At 38.4% G+C, this 20,600-nt stretch overlaps 1 protein-coding gene across 7 annotated transcripts in view; it reads right to left on the bottom strand.

Annotated features, from left to right (window-relative positions):
• Positions 1-12,808, bottom strand: part of BTBD10 (BTB domain containing 10) — a 77,654-nt gene extending 64,846 nt beyond the window's left edge. The window contains exon 1 of one of the 7 annotated variants that reach the window (XM_069554337.1): positions 12,488-12,808. The gene's annotated coding sequence lies outside the window, so the exon portion shown is untranslated. The remainder of the gene's footprint in view (positions 1-12,487) is intronic. The other 6 variants (XM_069554338.1, XM_069554343.1, XM_069554339.1 and 3 more) reach the window with 6 other exon arrangements.
• Between the last annotated feature and the right edge of the window lie 7,792 nt (positions 12,809-20,600).

Raw genomic sequence — 20,600 nt, 5'->3', positions numbered from 1 at the left:
CGGTCTGATTCTTGGGTCGGGAAGATTCGCTGGGGAAGGAATAGGCTACAGTATTCTTGGGCTCTGGAGAAGGAAATGGCAACCCACTCCAGTATCCTTGCCTGGAAAATCTCATGGACTGAGGACGGAGAAGCCTGGTGGGCTGCAGTCCACTGAGTCAGAAAGAGTCAGGCACGACTGAGTGACTAACACTTACTTACTTATTCTTGGGCTTCCCTTGTGGCTCAGCTGGTAAAGAATCCGCCTGCAATGAGGGAGACCTGGGTTCAACTGCTGGGCTGGGAAGATCCCCTGGAGAAGGGGAAGGCTTCCCACTCCAGGATTCTGGCCTGGAGAATTCCATGGACTGTATAGCCCATGGGGTCGCAAAGAGTCAAACATGACTGAGTAACTTTCACTTTCACTTAGTTTAACTTAGTTGCTTATCTTTGAAAGGAACTGTATTGTACAGTCATACCCACCACTCTTGCCAATTTTACCCTCAAATGAGCAAAAACTACCTGATGCCACTACTCACCTTTAGGAACTATACACTAAAAAAGTGGCGTTAGAGGATGGAACATAACAAACATTCCTGTAAACATTTTTAAAGATATTATCAAATGACCCCTAATATTCCCCAAAAGATTCCTCAAAGCTGCCTGTCTAAATCTCACAGAAGCACTTTCAATTGTCAAGACTTGCATTCTTTCTTAATTTGATACAATTAAAATAAAGCAAGTAAATAAAACTGAGAATTTTATTCTGGTACTTTTATACTAGATTATATCTGACTAAATTTTATGTAAATAATTTCAGGATATCAAATTCAACTGAATTATGTTTTCATTCAAAATCTATTCATTGAGTACTCAGTATCTTTCCTCGAATTTGCTAACTGCTAGGGATACCCTAACCAACAGATTTAATAAAATTGCATGAATTTTCCATTAAAAGTAGGGTACTTTGTCTATTTGAAAGACTTCTTTATCAAATCCACCAAAATGTAAGACTTCCAAAGTCAGCTCATATTCACTCCTTGAACTTCCAGAGGTGACCTGCAGATAAAATCTCTGAGCTAACTGATTTTATCACTTTTATAGAATTTCTATTGAAATTTTGCTAACTTCTTAAGACATTAACACTTCAAGAACCATTTATTTTTTTCCCATGTTTAACAGCTCAATCAATGTTTGAAGAATCTGTCTCTATCTTAGGCATTTTCTAAATGCCTATATTACATAATTAGCATTATAATGAACTAGATGCTGTTTACAGTGCTAAATTCTTAAAACTCACTGAAAGGCATATATGATTTTTTTAAATTTTCTTAAAAAAGTATCAATGTTTTATTTTCTATGTGTATGTCCCTATTTTTCCTTTTCTTCTATGACTAAATAGCATTGCCTTCAAAACCAGAAACATCTCAGTTGAAGCAAATCACCTTGACATAAAATTTAATATAGGCAAATCTCCAATAAGCTGATGAAGTGCCTAAATCAAAGGAGATTATATTCAATTCCTTAAGAACCCTTTAAACAAAGGCAGACTTGAGCAATGTTCTATTTTTTCCTCAATGATCCTTTAAACAAAGTCAAACTTTTAAACAATGTCTTCTTTTTCCCCTCTGAGAGGTTTTAAAAATAAGTTACATGCTATTTTTCATATAACTTTTACTATGCTGTTGCATTTTGACCCATTCATTATTCCATTATCTTCCATTCCTTTCAGATGTTTGCTTTTTTAACTGCCCTCAATTGAATAAGACAAAAAAGGCCTTAAGCATGACTCAAGTTCTCTTGACTGCAGTATTGCCCAATAGAACTTTGTGTGATAATGAAAACGTTCTATGTCTGCACTGTCCAAAAAGTAGCCACTAGCCACATGTGGCTATGAAACACTTGAAATGTACAACCAATGAAATGAACTTTTAATTTTCCATTTTAATTCATTTAAATTTGAATAGCAATATGTGGCTGAGCTGAGAACCGAAGAATTGATGCTTTCAAACTGTGGTGTTGGAGAAGACTCTTGAGAGTCTCTTGGACTGCAAGGAGATCCAACCAGTCAATCCTAAAGGAAATCAGTCCTGAATATTCATTGGAAGGACTGATGCTGAAGCTGAAACTCCAATACTTTGGCCACCTGGTGCAAAGAACTGACTCACTGGAAAAGACTGATGCTGGGAAAGACTGAAGGCCAGAGGAGAAGGGGAAGACAGAGGATGAGATGGTTGGATGGCATCACCAACTCAATGGACATATAAGCTCCAGGAGCTGGTGATGGACAGGGAAGCCTGGCATGCTGCAGTCCATGGGATCAAAAGAGTTGGACACGACTGAGCAACTGAACTAAACTAATGTGGCTGTAACTATCATCTATGCTAGAATAATAAGCAATGACCAATAAGTACCAGAATGGGTTCCTGAATAATATGATCACAATTATGCACCTGAAATACTTCCTTAGGTATCTGAGATTTAAAATTTACTTTTAATGTAGTCAACAAAGAGATGATTTTTTAAATGTCATGCCATTTTTCTCTACAGTATATTCTCTTTTCCCTTTTCTCTACTCTTCCACCTGGCATTCATATTACAGAGAATAGAGGAGATGGCCAAGATGGTGGAGTAGGAAGACCTAGAACTCATCTCCATCCACAGACACATCAAAATTACTATTTACAGAGCAACTATCTAAAGGAACAACTTGAAGATTAGACTGCTGCAGGAAACTTGCTGCAGAAAAGATTTTCCTCAGCTAAAGACATAAAGGAACCCCATGAGAAAGGCAGGAAGGGTGGAGACACTGTATTGTCAGGACCCTCATCATTTGCTTAGCAACCCACAAATAGGAGAAATATTACAACTGGTCATCCCCAAGGAAAAGGGTTCAATCCCCACAAGAGGTTTCCCAATCCATGGGGTTGTGCACCAGGAAACAAGTCCCCAGAACGTCTAGCTTTGAAAACAGGAAAGCTTACGTTTGGGAGCCTGAGAGGCGGGTATGGGGCGTTAGGAAACTGAGATTCTGCTCTTCAAGGGAGCACACAAAATCTCAACATGCTCCAAGTCCCAACCAGAGGCAGTAGTTTGAAAGAAGCTTGGGCAAGACCCATTTGCTGATCTTAGAGAGCCTCCCAGAGAGACAGGAGGCAAATGGGACACTCCTTGGGGGAGAAAATGATGGCAACAGCCGTTTGGGGGAGCTGGTCCTACCATGCTAATGCTAGTACAGGCAATCTCCATTCTGGAATGTCCTCTCTAGTCTATTAGTGCCAGGGACCCAATCAACCCTCCAATGAGCCAGCAGCAGCCCTGTGCCCACCAGGCGCTGCAAAGAGCCGTACAAGAAGCCTATCTTGCCCTCCAGGAGGCTTGCAGTCACCACATAAGGCACAGCTAACTGGACAGAGGACAGTACTGCCTAGCAGCACACTCACAGTACTCAGCTCCAGAACAACATAACGGTTCACGCAGCTCACATAAAAGGCACCTTTAGAGCACACAGCTCTGGTAACCAGAGTGGAGTGTGCTGCTGGGCCCCAAAGGACATCTCCTACATGAGGCCACTTCAAGATAAGGAAACATAAATAACCCACCTAAGACATTGAAAGAAATACAAAGATTTGGTCAACTAAGGAGATAGAGGACTATATTCCAAATGAATGAATGAGACATAATCCGAGAAAAATAACTAAATGAAGAAACGTAATCTACCTGAAAAAAAAGTTCAAGGTAGTGATCATAAAGATACTCAACAAAATCAGAAGAATGAATAAACATGGTGAGAAGTTTAACAGCTAGAAATACAAAGAACAACAAAGCATATAGAATAAATGAAATAAAAAATACAGTGAAACCAATCAGCAATCTGGAAGACACAGTACTGTAAATCACCTGAGCTGAACAGAAAAAAAGAATGGAAAATTTTCAAATGAGGATATAGTTTAAGAAACCTCTGGGGCAACATCAAGCATACTAACATTATAGGGGTCCCAGAAGGAGAAGACAGTGAGAAAGGGGGCAGAGAACTTACTTGAAGACATCATAGCTGAAAACTTCCCTAACCCAGGAAAAGATATTTAGGTTCAGGAAGCATGGAACGTCCACTCCAGGTAAGAACACTGGAGTGGTTGCCATTTCCTTCTCCATGGGATCTTCCTGACCCAAAGATCAAACCCAGGTCTCCCAGATTGCAGGCAGAGTCTTTACGGTCTGAGCCACCAGGAAGAGCATAGGAACATATATATGGGTCTTTTTTTTTTTTAATCACACCAAAACAAATTATAATTAAAATGGCAAAAGTTAAAGATAAGAGAATTTTAAAAGCAGTGAAGGAAAAGCTAACTAGTCACACACAAGGAACTCCCGAAAGACCATCAGCTGACTTTTCTGAAGAAGCTGCAGACCAGAAGGGAGTGACATGACATATTCAAACTGAAGAAAGAAAAAAACCTACAACCAAGAATACCCTACCCAACAAGGTTATTGTTCAGATTTGAAGGGGAACAGACTTTAGAGATCAGCAAAACCTAAAAGAGGTCAGCATCACTCACTAAATCAGCTTTACAAGAATTGTTGAAAGAACTTCTATAAGTAAAAAAGAAAGGTCCACTGCTAGAAACATGAAAATTATGAAAGGAAAGAAACAACTTTAAAGATAAACATACAGTAAAGGTAATAGATCAGCCATTATAACCCACTCCAGTACTCTTGCCTGGAAAAGCCCATGGACAGAGGAGCCTGGTAGGCTGCAGTCCATGGGGTCACTAAGAGTCGGACGTGACTGAGTGACTTCACTTTCACTTTTCACTTTCATGCATTGAAGAAGGAAATGGCAACCCACTCCAGTGTTCTTGCCTGGAGAATCCCAGGGACGGGGGAGTCTGGTGGGCTGCCGTCTATGGGGTCGCACAGAGTTGGACATGACTGAAGTGACTTAGCTACCTTGCCAAACCTACTTTCTCTAGCTAATTTATAGACAAAGTATCAAGGAAAGACATCTATTCTCCTTAATACAATTAACAATGCACACTAAAGAACAGTTTCATTTTTTAAAAAAATCTAAGGTGAAAAGAAAATCAAATATTTGGAGACAGGATGGCATCATGATTGAAACTGCAAATTTTAGAACCAGAATAGTTACTATTTACTGGCTTTATAACACCAGGAAAGTGACCTAGCAGCAGCAGCAGCAAGTAGCAGGAAGGCTAAAGACAAAGGTAATAAAATAATGTATGGCCATAATAAATACAAAAAGATTTTAAATATGATGTCAAAAATAATAAATATATATGGGATAAAAATATAGGGTGGTTAGAATTTGTTCAAAATGAAGAGATCTATCAATTTAAAACAACCATATATGTGTGTATACATTTATTACCCTCATCGTAACCACAAACCAAAACTCTGTAATAGATACATACACAAAAAAAGAGAAAGAAATTCAAGTTTAACACTAAAGACAGTCATCAAATCACAAGGGAAGAGAGCAAAAGAACTACAAATAACTACGAAAGCAATCAGCAAATAATTTAAGTGGCAAAGTATAAACCTATCAATAATTAATGTAAATGGACTAAATGCTCCAACGAAATGTGGGAAAAAAAAAAAAAAAGACCCATATATACATTCCTATGCTCTTCCCTGGTGGCTCAGACTGTAAAGAGTCTGCCTGCAATGCGGGAGACCTGGGTTAGATTCCTGAATCAGAAAGATCCCATGAAGAAGGAAATAGCAACTCATTCCAGTACTCTTACCTGGAGAATCCCCATGGATGGAGGAGCCTGGCAGGCTACAGTCCATGGGGTTGTAAAGATTCGGACACAACTGAGAGACTAACACTTTAACTTCATAAGCTCACATAAGAAAGTCACTTCAGATTTACAGATATACACAAAATGAAATGAGGGGCTAGAAAAAGGTACTCCATGTAAGTGGAAATGAAAAGAAAGCTGGTATACCAATACTTATATCAGACAAAACAGACTTTAGAACAAAGACTGTGACAAAAGAAGGCCATTACATAATGACAAAGTCATCAATCCAATAAGAAGATATAAACAATTATAAACATACATGCTCTCAACGTAGGAGCACCTAAATATATAAGACATATTAATAAACATAAAGGGAGAAACTGATAGTAATACAGTAACCGCAGCAAACTTTAAAACCTAACTTTATGTCAATGGACAGATCATCCAGATGGAAAATCAGTAACAAAACATTGGCCTTATATAATACATTAGAGCAGATGATTTAATAGATATATACAGAACACTTCACCCAAAACCAGCAGAATATACACATCCTTTTCAGTGCAAATCAGTAGATCAAAAGTTCAGCCACAGAAGTGAAGTGAAGTGAAATGACTCAGTCGTGTCCGACTCTTTGCAATCCCATGGACTGTAGCCTACCAGGCTCCTCTGTCCAGGGAATTCTCCAGGCAAGAATACTGGAGTGGGTTGCCATTTCCTTCTCCAGGGGATCTTCTCGACCCAGGGATCGAACCCAGGTCTCCTGCATTGCAGGCAGCTGCTTTACCGTCTGAGCTACCAGGGAAGCCCCTCAGCCACAGAACAATTCTCAATAAATTTAAGAATACTGAAATTATAAGTATCTTTTCTTAGTAAAAGTATATATATCTTTTCTGAAAACAGCATGAGACTAGAAATGAACTACAAGGAAAAAAGCTATAAAAGACAAAAATGAGAAGGATTAAAAAAATGCTACTAAACAATCAATGGTTTATTGGAGAAATCAGAGAGGAAATAAAAAAATACCTGAAAACAAATGAAAATGGAAATACAACAATCCAAATCTAATGGGGCACATCAAAAGCAGTTCTCTCCCTATGAGGGAAGTTTACAGTGATACAGGCCTACCTCAGGAAACACCGAAAATCTCAAACAACCTAACCTTATATCGAAAGGAACTAGAAAAAGAAAAAACAAACCCAAAATTAGTAGAAGGAAAGAAATAATAAAGATTAGAGCAGAAGTAAATGAAAGAGACTTAAAAAAAACACCAATAAAATTATTAGTAATTCTTTGAAAAGATAAACAAAATTAATAAACCTTTAATCAGACTCATCAAGAAAAAAAGAGAGCCCAAATAAATAAAATCAGAAATGAAAAGAAATAAAATAGAAACGCAAAGGACCCTATTACTAAGAACAAATATATTCCAATAAAATGGACAACCTAGAAGAAATGGATAAATTCCTAAAAACATGCAATCTTCAAAAACTGAATCAGGAAGAAGTAAAAAGATCTGAGTAAACCAATTACCAATAATAAAATTGAATCAATTAAAAAAAAAATTCCCAACAAACAAAAGTCCAGGACCAGATTTTACAGGTAGATTTTACAGATTTGACAGAATTTACAGGTAGGTTCTTCAAAACATTTAAAGAAGAGCTAACATTCATCCTTCTTAAACTATTACAAAATACTGAAGAAACAGGAATGCCTCTTAACTCATTCTACAAGGCCTGCATCACCTTGGGCATATCAAAACCAGACAGAGATACCATAAAAAAAGAAAATTACAGGCCAATATCACTGATGAACACAGATGCAAAATCGTCAACAAAACATGAGCAAACTAAATTCAACAATACATAAAATGGATCACACTGTTATCGAGAGGGATTTATCTCAGGTATGCAAGGATTTTTCAGAATCTGCAAATCAAAGTGATACACCACATTGGCAAGCTGAAGAATAAAGAAGGCCACATATTACAAACCACAACCAACACCATACTCAACAGTGAAAATCTGAAAGCATTTCCTCTAAAATCAGAAATAAGACAAGGATGCCCACTCTTGCACTTTTATTCAACATAGTGTTGGGCAGTCCTAGCCCTAGTAACCAGACAAGAAAAAGAAATAAAAGAAATCCAAATTAGAAAGGAAGAAGTAAAACTGTCCCAGTTTACGGATGATGTGATACTAAGTACAGAAAATCCTACACTACTAAAACCCACTAACCAAATAATTTCGGTAAAGTTACATTGTTGGTAGGAATGTAAACTGGTGCAACCACTATGGACAACAGTATAGAAGCTTCTCAAAAAATTAAAAACAGAACTGCCATATTATCCCTACAAATGAGGCAGCTAGATGTAAATGTAAATTTCCCTGATGTGTCTTAAGATTACCAGAAGGTATGTTATTTTCTGAGCATAAACACAGTATAAAGTGTTAACAAGTTATATTCCCTTTATTATTTACACAGCACTTTTACATAATTTATTTCATTATTAAACTCCTGACAATTATGTTCAACCTCCATTTTTCATGTGAGCCAACAAAGTCTCAGAGTAGTTAAGTAACTTTTACGTCATAGACCTAACAGTTAGCTTTAAACACAGATCTAAATGATCCCAAATAAGGTATTCCAAGTAGAAAAGTATGATTACAATGTTAAATGAGCTTAGAAAAGTGTTATTAATAGTTTCTAATCAAGTATTTCAGTTAGTGATTTTACTATGACAGACTCTCACCCTCAACCAAATATCAAAAATGTTAATTTCAGTTCATGACCCAAAGTACTAATAGGTCATTCAACTACAAAAAAATAAAAACAAGTACCATGTAATCAGATATCTTACATTTTTTAAACAGAAATATATAATTAAACTATTAGGATAAGTAAAGATGCTTTCTTTTATTGGCATACTTTTAACATTTTACAAATCTTCAAAAATCTGTGACATAAGGTCACATATTCCAGATAATATCTTTCCCCTTTAATGTCAAGTTTCTATTATTTCTACATGGAACATTTACCAACTTCTTAATCCTCTCCCAAAGAGCATCTCTTTGAATTCTGATTGCTTATCTTCCAAAGCTGAGCTCTAGATTTCTGCTTCCTTAACAAGCCAAGACTCAGTTTATGACAAAGCAAACAAGAGCAAGCCATAGTAGGAAAACACAACATTAGCTTAAGCCCTAATAAACATTCTATCCAAGAGGAGAAAACATTTCAAAGTAGTTCTTCCTCCATTAATGAGCATCTTTCTCCCTTATTGTAGGTTCATAACCAAGAAAAAACAAACAAAAAAGCGAGTCAAAGATAAAAATACAGCTGAAATGAGTGGCTAAAAAAGCTTCCTATTACTTCATTGTAAATTAAACTTAGAACTGTAGATGTTTCGTTTCCTTCTTCCTCATAGGGTCCAGCCTGCTCAGATGCATCTACCATACAGAGGAGTAGAGAGTGTTATGTCCTAAGAATTGAAGGCTCTAAAAATAGAACCAGAAGGCATTGAGCAAAAGCATATTCAGTTGCTTCACAGGCCTCATCTAATCTTCCCTTGGGAAGGCATCTCACTCAAGGAATTGAAAGACAGGAGAAAAATACTTCCAAGAGAGAACTTCCTTACTTTACAAGCCATGTAGATACATGGAGAGAGGAAAATGATGGTTCTTCCTTCAACAAACATAATCTCCAAAACTACATAACAGATTCTTCAGGATGTTTTTTAAACTCTCAAAGAGGAACACCTCACAGAAAACATACCATCTTCTCCTGTTTCACTTCCTGCACCAGAGAGAGGCAGGGATTGGGTGAAGAGGTGTTAGACTAACTTGACCTAAAAAGACTGGGCTAAAGAAAGAAAACTAAGTCTGCCAATTCCCAAAGTAGACCTGATTGAAAACCAATATTCTATGCAGTCTTTGCATAAGTTATGATAAATAACTCTGTCTTGTAAAAGGCAGAGCTCTTTGTAAAGCTGCACAGAAGATAAAGTAGTACTTAACCATTTTATCTTCCTTTTTAAAACGCTTTCCCTCACCTAGCCTTTCTCAACCTCTCTCCGAAGACCTTCACCTTGCCCTCTATATGTCTGAGGTTCACTTCTTTCTTAGAACTGACCTCGAAACTCCCATTCCCCACAGTCCAACTAAGTATGAATCAGATTATGTGATTAAAGTATTTCCCTCTAATGGGCAAATGTGGTTTAATCCACAGGGTTCAATTCCACAAATATCATTAAGCTCTGCTATACTACATACAAGGCACCATGTGTTTAATCAAAGTACCTATTCTTCTTACAAGAAAACTAGTTAAATCAATCTTGTAATGGACAGTGTAAAAGAGAAGCATGTGAGTGCCTGCTTCACCTCACACCCTTCTCTTCCCATTTCTTCACATCTCAGTGCCCCTTCTCCCTACCCCATCCTCCAGGAATCAATATTGCTTCCAATAAAAGTCAGTGACTGGGAAGACAACAAGTGATGGTAGAAACAATATACATTCAAAACCACAGATGAGTAAAGGGTCTCCTAGATTTTATGTATTAATCACAAGTAAAATAAAAAGCTTCTCAATATATCAATTCAAGAAACCTACAAATCAGCTTTGCTCAGAACCCTCAGTTATTAAACCATATATACTGAGAGTTTTTCCCTTATTTCCATACAAGGAAATAGGTTTTTAAATATTTAAAAATTTAAATTATTTAAAATATTACTAAGCATCAGTTCAATCTGCCCATATTTAAAGGCTATTACACTTAACTGCTTTCAGTTAGAACTGGTATTTTCCCCCCAAGTACTCCTGGTTTTGAAATTGCAAACTAATTGGCATACTTGCTTTAAAATCTTTTTTAGTTGTACAATTATTAATTTTTACTTAGAACAGCGCTCCAAACCTAGAGAGCAGGATACAATAACTGACAGGTTTGGTTTGGTTGAGCCACATGAAGTTATTTTTAATTGTTTCAAGTAGCTGTCAATATTTTTAAAAGTCAGGAGAATGGCAAGCAAAAATCTAGATTTCCTGTGTTCTCTTGAGAAGGTTGAAGATTGGGCCCAAATTCATTACTGCACTAATCAAGTGAACCTGAGAACTGGATATTCCTCTCTACATGAGGCATAAACTCTCTAGTGTATTTCACTCATTTTTATTTTCTAGTATCTGAAGCATGTAAGTTCGTTGAAAGGTGCATATTTTCCAGATCACTTCAACAAGTCACCTAATGTACAAAGCAACAAAGCAGGACATATTCATTTGCAACTTCATAGTTAATGATAAAAAATTTTTTTACAAGACTTAGAAGGTTGAGAAAGAAAAAAATTCAGACTGGTGGAAGGGTAACATACAGAATGTAAAAAGCCCACCTGAAAGTTTTTCTAGGAGGAAAAAAAAAGGTAAAAATTCAAAAACATTTGTCAAGACACTGAAAGCTTTCCTAATTGAACCTATGTTACTCCAGTTCCTTGTCACACTCCAAGCTTCAGAACCTCCCTTCCCACTTTCTCTTTATGTATAACAACAGCAGTTAGGCCATAAACTCTGAGAAATGTAATAGAAATTTATGAAAACACATATACATCTTCAAAAACAATTCTCCTCACACACTTTTTTAATAGTCTTTATTCACCATCAAATCCTCTCCCGAGTTATTTCTACGGTTTTCTGTTTTGTATTCTAATGACTATAGTCCTCACTTTCAAAGCCTGGGTTTCAGTCCTAGATGGGTTCTCCAGTATAGAAACTTTTTTGGCCCTTACAGTTGCACTCCTTATTATATCTCTTATTCCAATTTCTACAGTCTATTTCATTCAAAATTTATCTATAACCCCCTCTCTAAAATGTCTTGATCAAATTTGTGTAAGGGGGTGGGGATACCAGTTGTACAAAGAAAATCCACATACTGTTAGTTTTCTCTGATATTAATTTAAATAAAAATGAAGATTCTTAAAGAGTAAAAAAAAAAGTTTAAATAAACTGTGTATGTTAAATGCATAAAGCGACAAGAGACTGATGCTCTAGCATGTTTGGACTAGTGACTTCTCATCACGGACTCAAAGTACTAAAGAGAAAAATTAGCAGGAAATCTGTGCGGCCCAATGATGGTCATACTGTCCCCACACTAACAAGTTACTACGTGATGTCTAACCTCCCTGCACACCATTCAAGAAGATAAAGGGTGTCAAAAGACTTGTATCTAAAGAAGAAAAAAATAAGCAGCTTTTCTGGGCGAATTTTGGGAAAACAAAGCTTTACCGCACGTCACATCGTTACAGCATAAAACCACGCAACACCTTACTGGGGTCTCACTCCTCTTCACCCAAAGCGAGACTGGGGCCAACTTAGCCCCTATTGTGATGCGCCCTCCTCAGGATGTGGCGGCGTTAACCCAGAATGACAGAAAAGGGGCGGGGCACAGGGCTCCCCTGCCCTGGGAAAGAGGGTTGAGGGTATCGCCTTCATCTCTGGGGAAAGGCCTCAGAACTTCCAACCCAAAACAGCACCCCCGAAACCCAAGTCCCTTCGCTGCCTCTCCGAACTGGGAGCCAGCGGCCGGAGCCCAGAACCCCACCCACGGTCTCCCAGCAGGATCTGGGACGCCCAGACCACCGCCACAGCAGTTGAGCTCTCAAGCCCAGATTCGTCCTCCGCCCCCTTCCTCCTTCGCCCCCACCAAGCCCAGGCTCCGGCGCCGCCCCCACTGAGTTCCCCAACTGAGTCCAGTCACCCTCGAACCTGTAGTCCCCTTTGAGTGTCCAGGCACAGGCCAGGGCCAGCGACACCTTCGCTTCCTCCCCAACTAGATCCCTCCAGAGAGGTGTCTGTGGCTGCGGCCGCTCGAGCGGCTGCGGCTACTAAAGCCGCCCCAGCAGGTTACAGGCCGGCTCCAGGCTGCTTCTCGCGAGATCCCTCAGATCGAATAGGCGAGATTAGCTGAGTCGTCGCGAGAATGGAGCGGAGCCCAATGTAGTTGGGCGGGGCGCAGAGGGTGCCGACTGTTGAGGGAGTGGCAGCCTGGGGTGGGCGTTCAGCCTGGGGGCTGGTGCCCCAAAATGGGAAGCGCTTGTGTCCACAGACGTCAGAATCTACTGCGATCCTCGAGCCTGAGTGGCTGCGAGCTGTCACCTCCAAATCTTTCAATACCACATTTTCCCTTGATTTCTTGTTACCGTTAGAAAAAAGCGGACATCCCAGAGTTGGAGAAATACCTAAGGACTCTGAGTTTACCAAGGAAGGCGTTTTCCTCAACTGGGTGAACTCCGAACGCCTTTGCCGGCTCAGCTGGCGGTTATTAACCGATCTGACTTAAGGAAGAACGGTTTTCGTCAGAGCCATCCTCTATTTCCTATCGTCCGCAGCTGTTTGTTTTTAAACACTGGGTGAGCGGGAATCCGTGTACTAGCTGGAACTTGTGCAGCTGGGCCTCTATGGAACATCTATAGCAACGTGGATGGCATATTGCTCCTTGCTGCAGAAGGTTGCCAGTCATAGGGTTTCGGTCACTCATCTTTACTGTCTGTCAAATACTAGACTACACAAACGGAAAAAATGAAAGAAGGTCTCTGATCTCAAAACTCACGCCCTGGGAGCGAGACCCACCCTGAAACACATGATCCTGTTAAACTGTGAAAGTGAAGTCACTCAGTCGTGTCCGACTCTTTGTGACCTCATGGACTGTAGCCTGCCAGGCTCCTCTGTCCATGGGATTTTCCACGCAATAGTACTGGAGTGGATTGTTATTTCCTGTCCCAGGGGATCTTCCCGACCCAGGGATCGAACCCAGGTCTCCCGCATTTTAGACAGAAGCTTTACTGTCTGAACCACCAGGGAAGTCCTATGTTAAATTGTGGTAAAGGCCAAGTTATAAGCTGTGAGAGGAAGAAACTGGCTTGGCCTGCCATGTTGAGGAAATCTCCACCAGGGAATGACATTTGAGCTGAATCTTGAAGGATAGGTAAGAGTTCCCCAGTTCTGAGAAGAGTGGGAGGAGCATTCATTCCCCAGAGGAAGCGAAGAGGGAGAGGACCGGGTTTGAGTAATTTGCTATGAAAACAGATTTTGCGGAAAGAACTTTGTTGAAAACCTGTTAATCACTGTTTAGTTGGGAAGAGAAAACTCCGTGACTCCTTCATGTGATAACAAAAATGTTTTTTCAAACGAATATTCATGGAGATGAGCAGTTGACCTGCACAGTAGAGGATAGGGCACATCCTCCTCCACATCTCAGGCCACCTACATATGAGAGACCTAAGGGAAACAGGTTATTGTCATAGTTGTGTTAGTCTCCCAGTCGTGTCCCCCTCTTTGGACCCCATGAACTGTAGCCCTCCAGGCTCCTCTGTCCATGGAATTCTCCAGGAAAGAATACTGGAGTAGGTAGCCATTCCCTACTCCAGGGGATCTTCCCAACCCATGGATGGAACCCTGGTCTCCTGCATTGCAGGCAGATTCTTTACTATCTGAGCCACCAGGGAAACAGGTTATTATCATAGTACACCAAATTATCATTGCCACCTTCTGCTAATGTGGAAATCTTCAAAGATTTCTAAGAAAGAAAATCTAATAGTTTTGTAATACAGGTATATCTCATGAAGAAACCTCAAGAAAACCCTCAGGCAACAAAACAACAAACACCCCATTAACCTTTATGTATTACCATGGCTTTCTCCTGTAAGACAAGATCAAGAGAAGAAATTCTACAGTCCAAGTTAAGGTTCGTGAGATCTGTCAAACAGGAATTATTTCCCTGTATCAAAATAAAAGCTATCATTGCCTAAAGAGGGGCTTCTTTGGTGGCTCAGATGATAATCAATCTGCCTGCAGTGCAGGAGACCTGGGTTAGATCCCTGGGTCTGATCCCTGGGTCAGGAAGATACCCTGGAGAACAAAATGGCTGCCCACTCCAATATTCTTATCTGGAGAATTTCATGGACAGAGGAGCCCAACAGACTTACAGTTCATGGGGTCACAAAGAGTCAGACATGACTGAATAGTTTTCACTTTTTGTTTCCTAAAGAGAGACCCTGATATTCTACTGTAGTATTTCTGCCAATCTCCCTTTAGACATTATTTTCATACTATCCAACCTTCCCAGGTGGCGCAGCAGATTAAAGAATTTGCCTGCAATGCAGGAGACACGAGTTGGATCCTTGAGTGGGGAAGATACCCTGGAGAAGGAAATGGCAACCCACTCCACTGTTCTTGCTTGGAAAATTCTATGGACGGAGGGGCCTGCTGGGCTACAGTCCATAGAGTCACAAAGAGTTGGACACAACTGAGCGACTGAGCACACACACATGTATACGTATACTATACAAACATTTGGCTCACCCTATGCTCCATACAAATAAGCCTAAGTCATAAACAAATGCTGAATTATTATGTTATACATCTGAAAATAATATAAATTATACCTCAATTTTTTAAATTAAAAATTTTAGAAAAAGTACTTCAGACTCTTGTGTGTGCCAGTCAGGGGCTCTGCTTATCATAATTCACACAGTTGTTGAGAGTCCCTTTGATAGCAAGGAGATCAAACCAGTCAGTCCTGAAGGAAATCAACTCTGAATACTCATGGGAAGGACTGATGCTGAAGCTGAAGCTCCAGTACTTTGGCCACCTGATGCAAAGAGCCAACTCACTGGAAAAGACCCTGATGCTAGGAAAGATTGAAAGCAGAAGGAGAAGAGGGTGACAGAGGATGAGATGGTTGGATGGCATCACCACTTTAGTGAACATGAACTTGGGCAAACTCCAGGAACTGAGGAGGGACTGGGAGGCCTGGCTTCCACCGGGTCACAAAGAGTCAGACACGACTTGATGACTGAAACAGTAACAATTCCAAGTTCTAGGAATTTCCCAGAGAACATTGGAAGAATTAGTGAAAGATTTCAGATGAAGTATGGAATTTTTATTCCATTTTAGAATCAGGTCAAGTCATTTTACCTTGCTTTGAAGGACCTACAGTTCATTTTATTCTGTTATTTTTTTTAAAAAAGAAAAGAAAATCTAATAAAGCTATCATTGTCATTTTTTTAAAACAAGCAACTTTTGGGGGCATAGTAGCAGCTTTACACCTAGTAGATAATGCTATTGATCAAAAACTTTTGTACAATAATTTATAAATGCTAGCTGACTGAATGAGCTAAGGTACAGACCCTTAATACAAGTCTTCTTTCCACAATATCAATCTATATATCAAAGAGGTCAAAACAGAAATAGAGAAATTTCATAGACAATGAACAGACAAGTTTTTTCAGTTGTCTATATTATCGTACCACATAGCACGCTAACACAAGGTTGTTTCCAAGGCAGATAAGGTAGACCTCTAGTTGAATATTTATTCAGAGAATGAATGATAAGCCACATACCCAGTATCCTACTTAACTTTAAAGCCTTAGATTTCTTTGTACTATTTAAGCACTGTCACCTAACATCAGGAACAGGAAAATCATACACACAAAAAATCTGTATCTCTATTCAGCAAATATATTTATTGATCAAGACTGTGTATAAGAATGTAAGGGGAGATAACAGACATTATCAATATACAGGTTCTACTGAAGAAAAAAAGAGATGTGTAATTAACAAAAAGAAAACAAGTTGGGTCATACAGAGATTGAGAAATTGCACTATGGGAGGTCAGAAGTAGGAAAGATGATTTCCAACTGAAAATATGAAAAAGGTGCAGAAAAGGGGAGGAAAAGAAGAATGTTTGTCTTAGAGGTTGTAAAGAATAGATAGGAGTCTGGCTTGAAGCTATGGTAGGAAAGGGCATTCCTATGGAAAGATCAACAAAGGCATATAAATAGCTGAACTTGATGTTTTGTAGGGTCCTCAGTCGCATGCATGCTTTAGCCATGTCCAACTCTTTGTGATCCATGGATCACAGCCCACCAGGCTTTTCTGTCCATGGGATTTCCCAGGCAAGAATACTGAAGTGGATTGCCATGCCCTCCTCCAGGGGATCTTCCCCATTTGGGATCGAACCCTCATCTCCTGCATTGCAGGCAGATTCTTTACTGCCAAGCAATCGAGCCATCAGGAAAGCCCTTATGTAAGGAGAACAGTAGCAATTAAAAAGAATAAGAAGATTGAAATTGGGACAAAAAGACCTTGGAATGTTAGATTAAAAGTAAAAGTTTATTTACTTTTTCTGTAACTTATTAGCTGGTGATAGAGTGAAATCTCAGATCTTTCACAGTTTTTGACAAATGCTTTCAGGCTGGCTTTGTGGAAACTGACAAGCTGATTCAAAAATTTATGTATAAATGTAAAAGTTCTAGAATAGCTAAAAGAATTATGAAAAAGTACAAAGCTGAAGAACTTAACACTTCAAGATTTCAAAACTTACTACAATGCTATAGGAATCAAGACAGTGTGATATTCAACATTGTAAATCAACTGTACTACAATAAAAAAAATTTTTTTTATGATGTGGTATTGGCAATGAGCTAACAAAATACATCAATGAAATAGAACTGAGAGTCCAGAAATGAACCCTTACATTTATGGTTGATTGATTTTCAGCAGATGCACCAAGACCATTCACTTCAATGAGGAAAAGATAGCTTTTTTAAAATCATGGTGTTTGATGCCAGGACAGTTAGATATCTGTATAAAAAAAAGCTAAAACAAACAAAAACTTGGATCCTTATTTCAAAAAGAAATTAACTTTAAATGGAACATAGACCTAAATATAAAAACTAAAACTATAAATTTGCTAAAAGAAATTAGAGGGAAAATCTTGATCAATTTGGGTTTAGGCAAAGAATTCCTAGATATGATACCAAAATCACAAAGCATAAAAGAAAAAATTGAAATTGGGGTTTCACTAAAATAGAATTTGTTTTAGTTTATGCTTCAGAAGATAGTATTAAGAGGATGAAAAGACAAAGCATAGACTTAGAGAAAATGTTTGCAAATCATACCAAGGATGTGTACTCATAATATATAAAGAACTCTTACAACTCGCTAATAAATAAGACAACCCAATTTAAAAACGGCAAAGACTTGCAAAGACATTTATATGCAGACATACAAATAGCTAACTAATTAGCACAGGAAAGGGTGCTAAATGTCATTAGTCATTAAGTAAATGTAAATCAAAACCACAATTAAATATGCTACATCCACACTGGAATGCATATAATATATCAGATGCAAGTGTAGATGAAAATAGGGAGAAGAGTTCTTATACAGTGCTAGCATGAACATAATTATATTACAGCCACTTTGCAAAAATTTTGGTAGATTTTTAAGTTAAATATAGACTTACCATACTATACAGAAAATAAAGAGTTGTTACTAGGAAGCATCTACCCAGTCAGAGACTTAATTTTTCAGCTGTCCCACCCTTCTTTACAATATTAAGTATGGTTCCATGACTATATTATAATCAGTGAAATATGAAGAGATGATGTCACCTTCCCAGGCTTGACCAGTAAAAACTCCCCACGTGGCATTCCTTTTTCACTTCCACTTATCTGGATAGGTGACCATTAGGGCTACCATGGTAGAAGTTGAGTTCCTGGCTATCCTATTGAATTGTTCACCTGCCTAGTAGTATAACATTCCAGTAATATTATGTGAACAGGAAATAAAATACTATTTAATTTAGGCGGGTGTATATTTGGGATCTATTAGAGCAATTTGCTCACCCTAACCAATTCAGAGATGAGTACCTTTAAATGGATGAAAAGATGACTGGTAAAAACCTAACAATATGGAGCAAAGGCTTAGCCATAATGGATAGTGAGAAAATAGACACCACAGGCTAGAAAAATAGAACCTTTGCTATGCAGACCATAAATATGAAAAATATTTATTAGACCATCCAATCTAATCAAGGGATATTGATTTTCTATAAAGAAGAGTAAAGGAATAATGATAAAGTGAGGATGAAGGGAATGTGATTAAGGAAGGGCTTACAAGGAATTTCTGAGGTAGTAACAATATTCTCTTTCACGATCTAAATAGTAAATTTTTTTTCCTTAAAAATCTATATATATATGTACAATAAATTTTCTATGTACAATAAATTTTACTATTTTAAAAAGTAAAAACACATCAATATAAAGTAGATTTTATTCCAGGCATGCAAAAATATTTAATTTATTACATTAATGAACTAAAGGTGAAAAGTTACATATTTTTTGAGAAACAGCATTTTATAAGGTTCTTTTATAATTTCAAAAGAACCCTTAGAAAACTAGTTACATAAGGGAATGTCATCAATATTTAAAGGCCATTGTCTTGTTGAGAAATTATATGTATATTCCTATTAAGGTCCAGAATATGATAAGGAAGCACATTCATTCATTAACATGGTATTGAAGTACTAGATAATAATATTTAAAAAAGAAAAAGAGGTATAATCACAGGGAGAAAAGAGAGAACAGTGTCATTTTTTGAGATTATGTGATCATCTACATAGAATAGCAAATGTAAATAAGATATTAGAATTAATAAGACAGTTCAGCAAGTTTCTTGGTAATAAAAGAAAATTAGAAAAATGAACAATGTTTCTCTATACCAAAATTAACCAATTAGAAAATATAATAAACATTTAGATACCTTTCACGTTAACCATTTAGAATTTAGCAATTAACAAAGGATACATAAGATTTTTCTACCAAAAAAAATGTTTAAACTCTATTTGAAGTGAAGTGAAGTGAATTGAAGTCGCTCAGTCGTGTCCGACTCTTTGCAACCCGATGGACTGTAGCCCACCAGGCCCCTTGGTCCATGGGATTTTCCAGGCATGAATACTGGAGTGGGTTGCCATTTCTTTCTCCAGGGGATCTTCCTGACCCAGGGATGGAACCCAGGTCTCCCATTAAATCCTTATGGCAGAAAGTGAAGAGGAATTAAAAGGCCTCTTGATGAAAGTGAAAGAGGAGAGTGAAAAAGTTGGCTTAAAGCTCAACATTCAGAAAACGAAGATCACGGCATCTGGTCCCATCACTTCATGAAAAATAGATAGGGAAACAGTAGAAACGGTGTCAGACTTTATTTTTTGGGGCTCCAAAATCACTGAAGATGGTGACTGCAGCCATGAAATTAAAAGACACTTACTCCTTGGAAGGAAAGTTATGACCAACTTAGATAGCATATTCAAAAGCAGAGACATTACTTTGCCAACAAAGGTCCATCTAGTCAAGGCTATGGTTTTTCCAGTGGTCATGTATGGATGTGAAAGTTGGACTGTGAAGAAAGCTGAGCGCCAAAGAATTGATGCTTTTGAACTGTGGTGTTGGAGAAGACTCTTGAGAGTCCCTTGGACTGCAAGGAGATCCAACCAGTCCATTCTAAAGGAGATCAGCCTGGGTGTTCTTTGGAAGGAATGATGCTAAAGCTGAAACTCCAGTACTTTGGCCACCTCATGTGAAGAGTTGACTCATTGGAAAATACTGTGATGCTGGGAGGGATTGGGGGCAGGAGGAGAAAGGGACGACAGAGGATGAGATGGCTGGATGGCATCACCGACTCGATGGATGTGAGTTTGAGTGAACTTCAGGAGTTGGTGATGGACAGGGAGGCCTGGCGTGCTGTGACTCATGGGGTCGCAAAGAGTCAGACATGACTGAGCGACTGAACTGAACTGAACTGAACTGAACTGAAATTCTTGCCTGGGAAATCCCATGGACAGAGGAGCCTCGGGGGCTACAGCCCATGAAGTTACAAGAGTTGGACACAACTTAGCAACTAAACCACCACCACCACCAAAGTAGATTAGAATGAGTGAAAACATTTACTATGTTGATGAATAGGACAATATAATAAAGTGACAATTCTTAGAATTAACTTTTAATTTTAATACAATCCAGATAAAACTGCAGCTGGATAT

This window comes from Ovis canadensis, chromosome 15 (genome assembly GCF_042477335.2).
Source record: "Ovis canadensis isolate MfBH-ARS-UI-01 breed Bighorn chromosome 15, ARS-UI_OviCan_v2, whole genome shotgun sequence".
Classification (NCBI taxonomy): domain Eukaryota; kingdom Metazoa; phylum Chordata; class Mammalia; order Artiodactyla; family Bovidae; genus Ovis; species Ovis canadensis.
The sequence above is the reverse complement of the archived record's forward strand: the minus strand, read 5'-3'. Positions and strand labels throughout refer to the sequence as shown.